Below are 17,450 nucleotides of genomic sequence, written 5' to 3'. Positions count from 1 at the left end.
TCATCCACTTATCATACTTTTTTGTGGAATACTGCAGTAAGTCTTTGTTGGCATTCTCTGCCATCTAGCATGCTTATAATTCTTTATTGAGCATTACAGCATGGGACTGATCCCCCAGAACTGTCATAAAAAGGCATGAGAAATGCAGAATTACTTCAGTAGATAGGAGTAGCTAGAATCTAATGTGCTATAGATTTCTTAAGCACTGGGGCTTCATCTCATAGACTTCTATCTACCCTGACAGCACTTGAGTATATATAAGCCCTCCATAAAATCTAGTTGAATTTTCTGTTTTCAAGGTCAGTTAAATAGAGGATGGTACCAACACTGCTGAGACACCAGTCAGTCAATGCCCTCTGCTAAAAGCCTAATGCAAGCCTCTTTACCTATTGTAGTTACTAAATACCCAGCTCAGCACTTTTGCTCCTTAATTCCAAAACCTTCTATTTGGGTACTACCTAGCAGCATGAAATTCCTTTAAAATAAAACAAAAGAATGATGGTTCATCAAACTGTAGCTTTTGGTCCAAAAAAATATATTTCTAATTCATTTAGTTACAGTGAGACAGATGCCAAACTTTCATAACTTTTTAGTCTAATCAAATTTGTGTACACAAAGATGAAATCCTCCTGTCTCTACTTGCCAGGAACAAGGCATAATCTTTATTCCAACAAAAGCTTTATTGCTACAAGTATCACCTAGTTCTTTAAAGACCCTCTGAAATCATTTTGATCTCAGGAACTCTTTTTCATACCTCTTCCAGATTGACCTTATAAAAGTACCATAGAACTTCTAGCACAAAAAAAAAAATAGGAGAAAATCTTAGTGGTTTAGTGACTATTTGATAAGCCTGCTAGAACTAAGTACCACAAACTGAGGACTGAAGCCACAGAAATGTATTATCTCACAGTTCTGGTGGCTGGAAGTCTAAGGTCAAAGTGTCGGCAGGCCTCTTCCCTCTGAGCACTGTGACAGAGAATCTGTTCCATGCTTATCTCCTCCTCTAGTACTCCCCTGGCACTTTTGGCATTCCTCAGCTTGTAAGTTATCCCCCCAACTCTGCTTTTATGTTTACATGGCATTCTCCCTGTGTGTGTATCTGTCCTCAGATATACCCATTACATAAGGACACCAGTCCTATTGGATTAGAACCCACCCCCAATAATCTCATTTTAACTTGATCATCTCTGTGAAGACCCTATTTCCAAACAAGGTCACATTCTAAGGTAGGGCTTACCTTACCTTACCTTGGGGCTTATTGGGGGTTAGAGCTTCAACATGTTAATTGGGGGGCAGGGGGAATACAATTCAACCCATAACACATTGACCTTGTGTTAGGCAAAGATTTCTCCCAAACTATAAAAAGCACAAACTACAAAAGAAGAAAATTGTTAAACTGGTCATCATCAAAATTAGACACTACTACTATTTGAAAAACACCCTTAAGAAAATGAAAAGACAAATCACCCATAGTCTAGGTAAAAATATTTCCAAACACAAAAAGAATTTATATCTAGAATATATTTTTTAAAACTCTTTACCCAATAATAATGACTCAATAATAAAAATGCAACTCATATTAAGACAAACAACCTAGTGAAAAAAGGGCAAAAGATATGGACACCTCATCAGAGAAGATATACAGAAGGCCAGCAAGCATGTGAAAAGATGCTCAAAGTCATTATGGATCAGGGAAATGCAAACTGAAACTGCAAGTCACCTCTACATACCAATACAATACAAATCAAAATGATTGACAACACCAAGTGCTGGCAAGGCTATGGAGCAACTAGACCCTCATACAGTCACGTTGGAAAACAGTATGGCAGCCTCTAGTAAAAGTAATAATGCACCTACCATACAACACACCAATCCAAATCCTAGGTATTTACACAAAAGAAACAAATACCTCTGTTTACACAGAGGCCTCCACATGAACGTTGATAGCAGCTATATTGAGTAGTCAAAAACTGGAAATAACCCAAATACTCAACTGGAGAAGAGATAACCAAATAATGCTATATATGTACAATGGAATATTCCTCAGCAATAAAAAGAATGAATTACTAATACATGTATGCAGAAGTATACATATTCCACATTCCATCTATATAGCAGTCTAGAAAAGACAGTGCTATAAGGGTAGAAAATAGACTAGTGGTCGGCAGAAGTTGGTGGCAGTGGAAGGGAATGACTGAAAAGGAGTACAGAGGAACTCTTGGGGGTGATGGATATTTCTGTATCTTGCGTTTAATGATGGTTAGATGACAATACATTTGCCAAAACTCATTGAACTATACACTTAAAAAGGAGAATTCATTTTAAGTAAATTATTCCGCAATATTTTTAAAGTGCTACAGTATCCTTCACTCTCTCCAGCATCTACAAGGGTTTCTAGAGTAGCCCGGCCTCATGTGCTAAGCACTGTGAAAATTCCCCAGCACAAGGTCTTTAAGGGCAGGGCTGTAGTTTACTCCTTTCAGCTCATTCCTAGAACCAGCTTCCCAACAGGAACACAATACATACTTGCTGGCTTTGTTATTCTGCATCCAATCATTCTATGGGATAAGATAAAAATGACAAACATACTGGTAAGTTTTCCCAACCCTTTTCCCTGCCAGATAAATCAGGTTCTGATTCTGCAAACTGTTTAGTTCCTTCCCCTCTTCTCCTTCTGAACAAGATTAAGGTTCTTGGCAGGCAGAATGAGGAAAAGGCACTGAAGAATGGTGAAACTGGCAGTAAGGGTAAAGAGGGGCTTCTCTTCCCAGGAGGCATTGAGTGAAGAAGGATCCCACACCTGCAGACTATGAGAGCCCAGGGCACAGCTGGCAGAAGTCGGTTAGAGCTGGATGAGGAGTGGGCTGGAGAGAGACCGGGGGTGGGCCAGGGATAGTGAGAGAAGGTCCTTCTGTGGAAGGAGACTGACAGGCCTCAGGAGTTGCCAGATGCTACAGAATATGAGAAAAAGGAAATCTTTGTAAAACCTGTCTTCAAGTTCTGCATTTGATTTGTATATGATCTGAATTCCTGTTTGAAGTATTCTTTGAATATGGCCCCACTGCTAAATGAACCACAGGAGTCTTGACTTCATGATGATCATAAGTGCAACAAACACATATTAAACACTTTCTGGGGCTCCTACATCTTATTGGCCACACAGGGGAGACAAAAACACATAAAAGACAATATTAGAGACACTTGATTAGGTAAGACATGAAACATAATAACATTTGTAAAGTCATTAACTACTTTCAAAATTTTAGTATGTGTATTAGTCCGCTCTTGCTTTGCTATAAAGAAATATCTGAGACTAGGTAATTTACAAAAAAGAGATATTTAATTGGCTCACAGTTCTGCAGGCTGCACAGGAAGCAAGGTGCCAGCATCTGCTCAGTTTCTGGGAGGCCTCAGGGAGCTTTTACTCATGGCAGAAGACAATGCAGGAGCAGACACATCACATAGCAAGAGTGGGAGCAAGGGAGAGAGGGTGGGGGTGAGGGGTTCCATACACTTTTACATGACCAGATCTCACAAAAACTCACTCACTATCACAAGGACAGCACCAAGCCATGAGGCATCTGCCCCCATGACCCAACACCTCCCACCAGGCCCAGGCTCCTGCACTGGGGATTACATTTCAACATGAGATTTGGGTGGGGACAAATATCCAGATTATATTGGTGTACTTGGTACATTATGATTTTATTGAACCCTCTTAGGAACTCTAAAGTAGACAGGGCAGGCCAATTCATTTTTATCTAAACTAAATGATCTGACAGTGGCTGACACTCAGCTCAGCAGGAAGAGTCAATCTGAATCTAAGTCTTGAGAACTCCAAAGTTTGTTCTCTTTGTTCCCTCTGCAACTTCCTCTCTCTGGCATGGCAAGAAACATGTAACACAACATAGAGACCCAGAAGTGGAGGCCCAGTGTCTGATGTATAAAATGGCTTTTCAGGATTACAAGAGACATGGCCAGTACTTTCAGTGCAAGGATATCTCACTAAAATTCAGGAGTACATTAAGTCTCAAGTCATCCATCTCCCTTCTGGCTAGACAGTCACTGATATGGTTTGGCTGTGTCCTCACCAAATCTCAGCTTGAATTGTATCTCCCAGAACTCCCACATGTTGTGGGAGCAACCCAGAGGGGAGGTAATTGAATCATGGGCACTGGCCTTTCCCGGGCTATTCTCGTGATAGTGAATAAATCTCACTAGATCTGATGGGTTTATCAGGGGTCTCCACTTTTGCTTCTCTCTCATTTTTTCTTGCCGCCACCATGTAAGAATGGCCTTTTGCCTCCCACCATGATACTGAGGCCTCCCCAGCCATGCGGAACTGTAAGTCCAATTAAATTTCTTTTTCTTCTCAGTCTTGGGTATATCTTTACCAGCAGCATGAAAATGGACTAATGCAGTCACTCTTGGTCTCAAAGACTTGGCTACACCTCAGAGCTCATGGAACATTGCACATATCTCAGAAAATATTGGAGTGTAACTTCCATTTATGTGTATCTCTCAAAATCCATATTTATTATTAAGAAAGAGGATCAAATTGATCAATTTCTCACCATCCCATGTGGAGTTCCTATGCAGGGCAGTTCTGTCCAATACCCCACAAAGACATCCGGCTTCCCTGGCTTTTTTAGAAGAGAGTTGTAGGTGTGGTAGGCAGTGGTGGGTGGGGAAGGCCTGTGACTTCAACATGGATGATACAAGTAATCCTGCTATTGTGCTGTGTTTCCTGAAATAACAAATATGCAGTCTTATTATTTCCTTTGGCACAACATAAACCTACTACCTCATGTGGTCTCACATTTTTGTCTTAAATCCTTTCAGGTACCATTGGAGTTTTAGAGCACTTATTTTTAATTCCCCTCACCCACCCACTATTCTTCACTTCATCCTCTCAGCTTTGAGAGTATGTTGATTTAAATTTAGTAAGGGAAGAAAAACATTCATGCTGTTGTTTTTTAAATAACACTGAACCCCTTTCAAAGGCGGCATTCATGTGCAGGTATCACTTATCATTAAGGGATTATAAAGGTTCTGAAAGAAATATTTTAAAAATTGACACAAATTACCTGTGGGTTATATTATTTACTATATTTTAAAGTTTCATGATTTTTCATGAGACTATCTAGTTTGTAATTCAAAGGTTGAGTGTTATCAAGATTTAAAAATACATAATCTTTAATATAGCACAGACAAATGAAAAGTCATGCCTGCTGTATTCAGAGTAATTTAATATCATTCAATTTTATAAAACCATAATAAAGAAGGATTAACAGTTCAACAGCTGCACTGTAAATATAACAATTATTGTTGTTGAAATTCAGGGTTCTATAAACTACCCCCTCACATTTAACTATATCAAAGCAAATAAAGAGCAGTTATTTAGAGTTAGGAAAGGATTGTTGCCATTACATCACCTAGATCATAGATCTTAATCCCTATAATAAAGTCAACCATTGCAGTGTTTGCAAAAGAAGAATGAGATCATAGGACTGACCTTTTCACCTAAGATGAAAGAACCCATCTGGAGAGATCACATGACAGCAGCAGCCTTTGTTGTCACTGTCATATCCCATCTCAGCATTTCATGGTAGGCATTCCCATCTTGTATGGGTCTGTTTATCAGGGGTTACTAGGACTAGATTTAAGGGCTGAGAATTAGTAGACAACCATTTACATTATGATTTGGAGGATTCTGGAAAGGATTTCCTTCACCAAACATATCTCCTCTATAGTCTATTAAGATATTTGAAATCCAAGCATTCTCAACTTTCTGACATTTGTATCGCTGAACAGGTTAGTTGGTTCTTTTTCCAAAGTACAAGACTTGCAGAGCTGGCCCCTGACATGTGATAAGGCCCCTAACCCAGTCATGTATGCCTTTTCTTTTTTGCTACACAAAGGTGACATACATAGAGAAAAAAAGGCAAAGGAGCAGAAAAAATGTGAATAATGACTGAAAACTTATATTTGATGAAAAACATTAATCTTCACATCCAAGAAGCTCAACATCCAAGAAGCTCAACAAGCTCTAAGTAGGATAAACTCAAACAGATCCACATCTAGCCACATCAAAATCAAACAAAGGATAAAGAGAAAGTTTTAAATGTAGCAAGAGGAAAACAATTCTTCACCTAAGACCCACAATAAGAGTAACGGGCTTTTTTTTGCAAGATGGTGGATTACACACTTTTAGCGTGCCTCAGTCACTTGGAAATAGCAAGATAGTGCATAAAGATCAACTTGTGAGCATTAATTTAAGAAGGAAAATGGGAATCCACCAGAATCATGATAGGCACCTCAGATCCTAGAGAGGAAAATGTGGGCAAACAGACCCCAAGACAGCATCTGGCTGATAAAAGTGAGTGAAACCCCAGTATGTGAGAGAGTCAGAGAGCCTCCTTCTGTTACTCACCTTTCCACTGGGGATCCGAGCAACCCAGGCCAAGGGAGGACACCTTGTTTATCCTAAGTCTTGCTGCCAACCTGGGGAGGAGCTTGGAGATTCTATGAGAAAAAGACACTGGAGAACACTGCAGGCATTTTCCCAGACCTGCGACCAAGAGCAGAATGTGTTTTTAACCCAGGAACATAAAGTCAGCCATTCTTTAGCAACCTGGCAATGTAGCCATAAAGGCATTTTAGTCTCAGGTCAGAGACTGGAGTGCCTGCTCTAGAGTGGGGTAGGGGTCTCCAGAGCTAGAACTATGAAAAGTACATCAGCAGTAGGCACTGGAATTGTGTTCTTCCCCATTGCAGGACTAGGGTGGAATGGGAGTTGCTACCACTGCAGTTTGTCCTGAGCAGCAAGACTTGCAGCCAGGGTCAGTTTAGTGACTTGGAACCAGTCTGTGCATGCCATATCTGGGTGCCCCATCCTGCTCCCCTGAGATCATGGTGCAGTGGGGCCCTATCCACTCTACCCACAGGCAGAAATCCAGGCATTTGGAGTACCTGTTTGCCTGGACCAGCAACCTGAGCTCCCCCACGCTTCATAGACATAGATCAAGATACAATGGGGCCCTTTCTGCTCCATGCCCAGGCATATCCAGGCATTTGGAGGACCCATTTGCCTAGTTCAGCAGCTTGAGCCACCTCACCCTTCCTGGGCATAGATTGTGGTGGAACAGGGTTCTCTCTGCTCCACAATAGGCAGATCTCCAGGTATTCAAAGTACCCACTCACCTGGATTGGCATTCTGACCCATGCCACCCTTCCTATATTGAGATCCTGGTGAAGCAGGGACCTCCTCACTCCATACCCAGGCAGATCTCCAGGCACCTGGAGTGCCCTCTCTCCTGGATAAGGAGTTTAGGCCATCCCCCATCCCTGTGCAGTGAACTTGGAGCTGAAGAGGTTTCCCAGCTCCATGCCTTAGGTGCACCTCTAGGTACTTGATGGCTGCCCACTGAATTCTCCCTCAGCACTTGTGCTTGTTCCTGGAGCCTGTAGGCAGACTCGCTTGGTACAGCTCCATCCATCTTGTCCCCCACTCACCAGGGGCTGAACAGGAAGGTCAGACCACACGGCACTCCATGGATCAGCCTATTTGCCTGAAGAAACAGGGAGCTTCTCCCAGTAAACAAGGATCAAGTATATCCCCAAATTGGTTGCAGCCAACTCATACCTATAAGTGCCATCTACAGGCTTAGAGTTTGAACTGCACAGCCCAATATAAAATTTGCCATCAGAAGTGCACACAGCCATAGAAGCAAAGCCAAACAACCCTACTCAACATTCTCTACAGCTATACCTGCTGGAGAGATGGAAAAAAAGGAAAGAGAAAATGATAATAATAATAATAATAATAATATAGGAAAAGAAATGAAAAGAAAAGTTCTACCTGCTAGAAAATAACTACAAAAATTGTAAGTGCCAGCATCTCAGATGAGAAGGAACCAGGGCAAGAATTCTGGTACCATAAAAAATATGAATGCAGTGATGCCATCAAAGGATTGCACTAGTTCTCCAGCAATGGTCTCTAACCAAAATTGAAACTAAGAAATGATAGATAAAGTATTCATGGACCAGAAAAAAAAAAAAAAAAAAAACTAAATGATATCCAAGACAAGGTTAAAAATCAACACAAAGAAACTTCTAAAGCAATGTCCAGGAAATGAATGAAGAGATAAACATCCTAAAAAGAAATTAATCAGGGCTGGGTGTGGTGGCTCATGCCTATAATCCCAGCACTTGGGGAGGCCAAGGTGGGCAGATCAGTTGAGATCGGAAGTTCGAGGCCAGCCTGGCTAACATGGTGAAACCCCATCTCTACTAAAAACACGAAAATTAGCTGGGTGTGGTGGCACATGTCTGTAATCCCAGCTACTCAGGAGGCTGAGGCAGGAGAATAGCTTGAACCCAGGAGGCAGAGTTTGCAGTGAGTCAAGATCATGCCAGTGTACTCCAGCCTGGGCGACAGAGAGAAAGAAGAAAGAAAGAAAAGAAAGAAGAAAGAAAGAAAGAAAGAAAGAAAGAAAGAAAGGAAGGAAGGAAGGAAGGAAGGAAGGAAGGAAGGAAGGAAGGAAGGAAGAAGGAAAGAAGGAAAGAAGGAAAGAAGGAAAGAAGGAAAGAAGGAAGAAGGAAGGAAGGAAAGAAGGAAAGAAGGAAGAAGGAAGGAAGGACAAGAAAGCAAGAAGGAAGGAAGGAAAGAAGGAAGGAAGGAAGGAAGGAGAAAGAAAGGAAGAAAGAAAGAAAGAAAGAAAGAAAGAAAGAAAAAGAAAGAAGGGAGGGAGGGAGGGAGGGAGGAAGGAAGGAAGGAAGGAAGGAAGGAAGGAAGGAAGGAAGGAGAAAGAAAGGAAGAAAGAAAGAAAGAAGGAAAGAAAAGAAGAAAGAAAGAAGAAGAAAGAAAGAAGGAAGAAGGAAGAAAGAAAGGAAGGAAGGAAGGAAGAAAGAAAGAAGGAAAGAAAGAAATCAGTCAGACCTTCTGGAATTGAAAAACTCACCTAAGGAGTTTCAAAATACAATTAAAAGCTTTATCAATACATTGGGCCAAGCAGAAGAAAGAATTACAGAGCTTGAAGACCAGTCTTTCAAACTAACCCAGCCAAACAAAAATAAAGGAAAAATGAATGTAAAAAAATGAATAGTCTTCAAGAAATATGTAATTACATAAAGTGAAAAAATCTAAAAATTATTAACATTCTTGAGAGGAAGAAAAAGTAAACAATCTGGAAAATATATTTTTGAGGGAATAACTCAAGAAAAGTTTCCTAATCTTGCTAGAAAGATAGACATCAAGATACAAGAAATCCAGAGAACACCTGCAAGATACTATACAAAACAACATCACCAAGGCATATAGTCATCAGACTGTCCAAAGTGAACACTAAAGAAAAAAATTTAAAGGCAGGTAGCAAAAAAAGGTCAGATCACATACAAAGGGAACCCCATTAGGCTAACAGCAGACATCTTAGCAGAAACCTTACAAGTCAGGAGATATTGGGGGCCTATTTTTAGCATTCCTTAAATTGCCAAAGCAATCCTAAGCAGAAGGAACAAAGCCAGAGGCATCACATTACCTGATTTCAAACTATACTGTAAGGCTACAGTAACCAAAACAGCATGGTATTGATACAAAAACAGATACCTAGACCAGTGGAACAGAATGAAGAATGCAGAAATAAAGCCACACACCTACAGCCATCTGCTCTTCAACAAAGTTGCCAAAAACAAGCAAAAGAGAAAAGACTCCCTATTCAATAAATTGTGCAGGATAGTTGGCTAGCCACATGCAGGAGAATAAATCAGGACCCCTACCTGTCACCATATACAAAAGTTAACTCAGGATTATTTAGAGATTTAAATGTAAGACCTCAGACTATATATAAAAATCCTAGAAGAAAACCTAGGAAATATCAGATTTGGGAAAGAAATTACAGCTAAGACCACAACAGCAACTACAACCAAAATATTAAAAACCAGGACCTAACAAAACTAAAGAGCTTCTGCACAGTAAAAGAAACTATCAGTCAACTGCTGGCAAGATGGCCAAATAGGAACAGCTCCAGTCTGCAGCTCCCAGCGAGACTGATGCAGAAGGCAGGTGATTTCTGCATTTCCAATTGAGGTACCTGGTTCATCTCATTGGGACTGGTTGGACAATGGGTGCAGCCCACAGAGGGCAAGTTGAAGAAGGGTGGGGCGTTGCCTCATCTGGGAAGTGCAAGGGGTTGGGGGATTTTCTCCCCTACCCAAGGGAAGCCTTAAGGGACTGAACCCAAGGAATAATGCATACTACAGCCCAGATATTGCGCTTGTCCCATGGTCTTCACAACCTGCAGGCCAGGAGATTCCCTCTGGTGCCTACCCCACCAGGGTCCTGTGTTTCAAGCACAAAACTGGATGGCCACTTGGGCCAACACAGAACTAGCTGCAGGAGGTTTTTTTTCCATACCCCAGTGGTGCCTGGAATGCCAGCAAGACAGAGCCATTCACTCCCCTGGAAAGGGGTGCTGAAGCCCCAGGGACCCAAGTGGTCTGGATCAGCAGGCCCCACCCCCATGAAGCCCAGCAAACTAAGATCCACTGGCTTGAAATTCTCACTGCCATTACAGCAGCAGTCTGAGATTGACCTGAGATGCTTGAGCTTGGTGGGGGGAGGGGCATCCGCCATTGCTGAGGCTTGAGTAGGCAGTTTTATGCTCACAGTGTAAAAGAAGCAGCCAGGAAGTTTCAACTGGGTGGAGCCCACTGCAGCTCAGCAAGGCTACTGTGGCCAGACTGCCAGATTTCTCCTCTCTGGGCAGGGCATCTCTGAAATAAAGGCAGCAGCCCCAGTCAGGGACTTATAGATAAAACCCCCATCTCCCTGGGACAGAGCACCTGGGGGAAGGGGAAGCTTTGGGTGCAGCTTCAGCAGACTGTGTAGCCTAACTGGGAGAAACTTCCCAGTAGGGGCCAACTGACACCTCATATAGGCAGGTACCCCTCTGGGACAAAGCTTCCAGAGGAAGGATCAGGCATCTATATTTACTGTTCTGCAATATTTGCTGTTCTGCAGCTTCCACTGGTGATACCCAGGCAAACAGGGCCTGGAGTGGACCTCCAGCAAACTCCAACAGACCTGCAGCTGAGGGACCTGACTGTTAGAAGGAAAACTAACAAACAGAAAGGAATAGCATCAACATCAACACAAAAGACATCCACACCAAAACCCTATCTGTAGGTCACCAACATCAAAGACCAAAGGTAGATAAAACTACAAAGATGGGGAGAACCCAGAGCAGAAAAACTGAAAATTTTAAAAACCAGAGCACCTCTTCCCTTCCAAAGGATCTCAACTCCTCGCCAGCAACAGAACAAAGCTGGATGGAGAACGACTTTGACGAGTTGACAGAAGTAGGCTTCAGGAGGTCGGTAATAACAAACTTCTCTAAGCTAAAGGAGCATGTTCTAACCCATCGCAAGGAAGCTAAAAACCTTGAAAAAAGGTTAGACGAATGACTAACTAGAATAAACAGTGTAGAGAAGTCCTTAAATGATCTGATGGAGCTGAAAACCATGGCATGAGAACTTCGTGGCACATGCACAAGCTTCAGTAGCTGATTTGATCAAGTGGAAGAAAGGATAATAGTGATCGAAGATCACATTAATGAAACAAAGTGAGAACACAAGATTAGAGAAAAAAAGAGTAAAAAGAAATGAATAAAGCTTCCAAGAAATATGACACTAGGTGAAAAGACCAAATCTACGTTTGATTGGTATACCTGAAAGTGACAGGGAGAATGGAACCAAGCTGGAAAACACTCTTCAGGATACTATCCAGGAGAACTTCCCCAACCCAGCAAGGCAGGCCAACATTCAAATTCAGGAAAGACAGAGAATACCGCAAAGATACTCCTTGAGAAGAACAACCCCAAGACACATAATCGTCAGATTCACCAAGGTTGAAATAAAGGAAAAAACGTCAAGGGCAGCCAGAGGGAAATGTCGAGTTACCCACAAAGGGAAGCCCATCAGACTAAAAGCACATCTCTCGGCAGAAACCCTACAAGCCAGAAGAGAGTAGGGGCCAATATTCAACATTCTTAAAGAAAGGAATTTTCAACCCAGAATTTCATATCCAGTCAAACTAAGCTTCATAAGTGAAGGAGAAATAAAATCCTTTACAGACAAGCAAATGCTGAGAGATTGTGTCACCACCAGGCCTGCCTTGCAAGAGCTCCTGAAGGAATCACTAAATATGGAAAGGAACAACCAGTACCAGCCACTGCAAAAACATGCCAAATTGTAAAGACCATTGATGCTATGAAGAAACTGCATCAATTAATGGGCAAAATAACCAGCTAACATCATAATGACAGGATCAAATTCACACATAACAATATTAACCTTAAATGTAAATGGGCTAAATGTTCCAATTAAAAGACACAGACTGGCAAATTGGATAAAGGGTCAAGATCCATCAGTGTGCTGTATTCAGGAGACCCATCTCATGTGCAGAGACACACATAGGCTCAAAATAAAGGGATAGAGGAAGATCTACCAAGCAAATGGAAAGCAAAAAAAGCAGGGGTTGCAATCCTAGTCTCTGATAAAACAGACTTTATAACAACAAAGATCAAAAGAGACAAAGAAGGCCATTAAATAATGGTAAAGTGATCAATTCAACAAAAAGAGCTAACTATCCTAAATATATATGCACCCAATACAGGAGCACCCAGATTCATAAAGCAAGTCCGTAGAGACCTACAGAGGGACTTAGACTACCACACAATAATAATGGGAGACTTTAACACCCCACTGTCCATATTAGACAGATCAATGAGACAGAAGGTTAACAAGGATATCCAGGACTTGAACTTAGCTCTGCACCAAGTGGACCTAATAGACATCTACAGAATTCTCCACCCCAAATCAACAGAATATACATTCTTCTCAGCACCTCATTGTACTTATTCTAAAATTGACCACATAATTGGAATTAAAACACTCCTCAGCAAACGCAAAAGAACGGAAATCATAACAAACAGTCTCTCAGACCACAGTGCAATCAAATTAGAACTCAGGATTAAGAAATTCACTCAAAACTGCAAAACTATATGGAAACTGAACAACCTGCTCCTGAATGACTACAGGTAAATAATGAAATGAAGGCAGAAATAAAGATATTATTTGAAACCAATGAGAACGAAGATACAACGTACCATAATCTCTGGGACACATTTAAAACAATGTGTAGAGGAAAATTTAAGCACTAAAAGCCCACAAGAGAAAGCAGGAAAGATCTAAAATTGACACCCTAACGTCACAATTAAAAGAACAAGAGAAGTAACACAAACAAATTCAAAAGCTAGCAGAAGACAAGAAATAACTAAGGTCGGAGCAGAACTGAAGGAGAGAGAGACACAAAAAACCCTCCAAAAAAATCAATGAATCCAGGAGCTGGTTTTTTGAAAAGATCAACAAAATTGATAGACCACTGGCCAGACTAATAAAGAAGAAAAGAGAAAAGAATCAAAGAGATGCAATGAAAAATGATGTAGGGGATATCACCACTGATCCCACAGAAATACAAACTACCGTGAGAGAATACTATAAACACCTCTACTCAAATAAACTAGAAAACCTAGAAGAAATGGATGAATTTTTGGACACATATACCCTCCCAAGTCTAAACCAGGAAGAAGTCGAATCCTTCAATAAACCAATAACAACTTCTGAAATTGAGGCAGTAATTAATAGCCTACCAACGAAAAAAGTCCAGAAACAGACAGATTCACAGAAGAAGAGGAAGAAAGACGAGGAGGAGGACGAGTAGGAGGAGGAGCAAGAGGAGGAGGCAGAGGAGGAGTAGGACGAGGTGTAATATGCAGCCACTAGAACAAAAAAGAGAGAGAGACGCCACAGAGGAGAGACTTTTTAAATGTTACACATGTAATACTATAGAACTATAATTGACCATACCAATGAATGTAGGTAAGTTTTTTACCTAGTAAAAGAAAACATATTTTCAGATTGAGTCACAAATCTCTGTCGCAAACCCAATTCCTATGCTATTCACAATTCACTTTGATGTATTGTGCACTTAAAAATTTGCTGAAGGTAGATTTCATGTTAAACATTCATGCAAAGTCCACTAAGAAAAAAGAGATAGGCACAAGGGAACTTTGAGGTGATAGAAATGTCTATTACCTTGATTGTGGTGGTGGTTTCATGGGTGTATGCATATGTCCAAACTCATCAAATTGTATTTAAAGATGTACAATTTTTTGTACATCATTTGTATCACAATAAAGCTGTTTTTTAGAGTTACACCTTGAAAGCAAAATTATTCAAAAAAGTTAAAAATAAAAAGATGAACCAACACATATGAGAAAAGTACAAAACAAAAAGAAAGTGGTATTTGTAATACAGTATGAGAGAAGGCAGAATTCAAGCTAAAAAGATATAATAAATATATAAAGGCACTTTATAATGCTAATGAATACAAACCAAAACAAAGATATAACAGTGATAAATATCTCTATACTAAACAATGTGGCAGCAATGTTAATGAAACAGAAATCACAGGAGGCACAAGGAGAAAGAGATGGAAACAGCAGTAGGAGACTTTATTTCACTTCTCCAAGTCCAACTCAGACCAAATGGGCAAAAATAAGAACACACATAAAAAGACAAACAATATAATAAATTAAGTATATTTCTGCTTCTGGACATGATGGAATTCATAGCAGCAAACTGCTCACAGAGAACAATTACAAAACCCTGATAAATTTTTTAAATCGTATCTTTTAATGTATCAGAGAGCTGCAAAAGTAAATGGTACTAGAGGGACTGAAATTCCAGGGACTAAGAAGAGAGCAAATCTTTTATAAATGAGTTGAGAATCTGCAGCTGCCTTCTCCAGGAGATATTTGCCAATTCTGGGCACTGGCTAGAGTCAGAGGATCTGGTCTTGGTCCGGACAGAGGGTCTCTGCTGGAGAGACAGAAAAACAGCTTTGGGTGGTCATTTAAAACCTGGTTTGACAAAATTGGAAACCTGAGAGCGGGTCTCCCTTCTCAAGGCATTCAGCTAATTCCAAAGATGCACACAGTGGGAGCTTAAAGTGCTAAGCTGACACTTTGGGAGGCCGAGACGGGCGGATCACGAGGTCAGGAGATCGAGACCATCCTGGCTAACACGGTGAAACCCCGTCTCTACTAAAAATACAAAAACTAGCCGGGCGAGGTGGCGGGCGCCTGTAGTCCCAGCTACTCCGGAGGCTTAGGCAGGAGAATGGCCTAAACCCGGGAGGCGGAGCTTGCAGTGAGCTGAGATCCGGCCACTGCACTCCAGTCCGGGCGACAGAGCGAGACTCCGCCTCAAAAAAAAAAAAAAAAAAAAAAGTGCTAAGCTGAAAACCTCTGAAAGACAGGACAGAAATTCCCACAGTCCATTGGTGCTGAGACAACAAAGACCCACCTATCTCTGAACTAAAAACTCTGAAGGGACACACACTAAGTATTGGAGCACACATGGGATGAGCCATGAAATCTTTCCAAAACTGCCATTTAACCTCAACTCAGCTCAGTCCCTGACTGGATTAAAATGAGTTTTCCCTTTCTTCTACTCTAATTTCTTAGCAAAGACAAACTTGAACTTCCTCTGTTGAATGGCATCATCAACAAGAGCCTCTATTACTTTGTGTGTATGTGTGTGCAATTTCCAGTATTGAATGAAAAATGACTAGCATGAAAAGATAAGAACCGTGTGACTAGTAACCAAGAGAAACAAACAGTACAAAAGGGCTTGTTAAAATTAGCCTGTCATAGTCTTGCATACTTGTAATCCCAGCTACTCGGGAGGCTGAGGACGAAGGATTACTTGAGCCCAGGAATTCGAGGTTCCAGTGAGCCATTATTGTGCCACTGCACTCCAGCCTGGGTGACAGAATGAGACGCCATCTCAAAAAAGGGCAAGAGGTCTTGTTAAGGAGGAGATATCTGCAGAGTTTTCCCTAAATACATCTTGGAAATAGTGACAGAGGATGCCGACAAGCGTTTGGCAGTTGACAGAGCTCCCGAATCCCCACCGCCAGCTTCCATCCCATCCTGCACCACCCTGAACTATCAGAAGTGCAGGCTACCTGTAGCTTCCCACCTCCCAGGGACAAGACCCACTTTGCCCTTCTGAATTGCTTTCCTTCATAGCCTAGCAGAAGGGGAACAAATTATATTCACAGTAGGAAGTGATAGAGGCTCAGGGACTAAAATGAAGCCTAGTTCAAAATCCCATTAATGGCCATCCCCACCCCAATCAGCAATTTCCCAGGCAACTAGTTTCAAAGTTTTTGACTTTCCTTTACCTACTGAGGAGACATCTAAGGGCCCTGTTTTTCAACACTTTCTTGATTGTGGTTTTCTGAAAATGTTATAGCGTAGCCAGGCACAGCTGCACTATTTTTCAAGAACAGAGCTCCCTTTGAAGAAGAGAGCATTTTTATAAATATAAAATGTTTGTTTGTTCGTTTTGTTTTTTCAACTTTTAAGTTCAGGAGTACATGTGCCAGGTGTGCAGGTTTGTTACACAGGTAAACCAGTGCCATGGTGGTTTGCTGCACGGATCATCCCATCACCTAGGTATTAAGCTCAGCATCCATTAGCCATTCTTTCTGATGCTTTCCTTCCCCCACCCCTCCCTCCAACAGGCCCCAGTGTGTGTTGTTGCTCCCCTCATCATTCAACTCCCACTTATAAGTGATAACACGTAGTGTTAGTTTTCTGTTCCTGCATTAGTTTGCTGAGGATAACGTCTTCCAACTCCATCCATGTCCCTGCAAAGGATGTGATCGCCTTCCTTTTTATGGCTGCATAGTATTCCATGGTGTATATGTACCACATCTTCTTTATCCAGTCTATCATTGATGGGTATTTGGGTTGATTCCATGTCTTTGCTATTGTGAATAGTGCTGCAATGAGCATATGCATGCATGTATCTTTATAATAGGATGATTTATATTCCTTGGGGTATATACTCAGTAATGGTATTGCTGGGTTGATCCCATTGGTATTTCTGTCTTTAGGTCTTTGAGGAATTGCCACACTATCTTCCACAATGGCTGCACTAATTTATGCTCCCATCACCAGTGTAAAAGTGTTCCTTTTTCTCTGCAACCTCACCAGCATCTGTTGCTTTTTGACATTTTAATAATAGGCATTCTGACTGGCGTGCTCTCTCCCTGTTTTTAATGCTAAATTACAAGGTAAAAGAGAAAAGAAAACCGAAACTAAAGATAATTTTCCTTTTATATAACGTCACGCTCACGATTAGAGGGTGTAACTCACCAAGGCAACCAGGTCTTCCTCTACAAATCCCCATTCTGCAGACAAAGAAACTCCTACCCAGTCAGTGTCAAAACGCAGAAACTCAGATTTCCTCAACTTCTGCTGTCTGAAAAATCACATTTTTTCCACTAAACAGCGTTGTCTAATACTTAATTAGTAATA

This window comes from Trachypithecus francoisi, unplaced genomic scaffold, assembly GCF_009764315.1.
Source record: "Trachypithecus francoisi isolate TF-2019V2 unplaced genomic scaffold, Tfra_2.0 Lachesis_group11, whole genome shotgun sequence".
Taxonomy (NCBI): domain Eukaryota; kingdom Metazoa; phylum Chordata; class Mammalia; order Primates; family Cercopithecidae; genus Trachypithecus; species Trachypithecus francoisi.
This window is presented reverse-complemented; position numbering follows the sequence as displayed.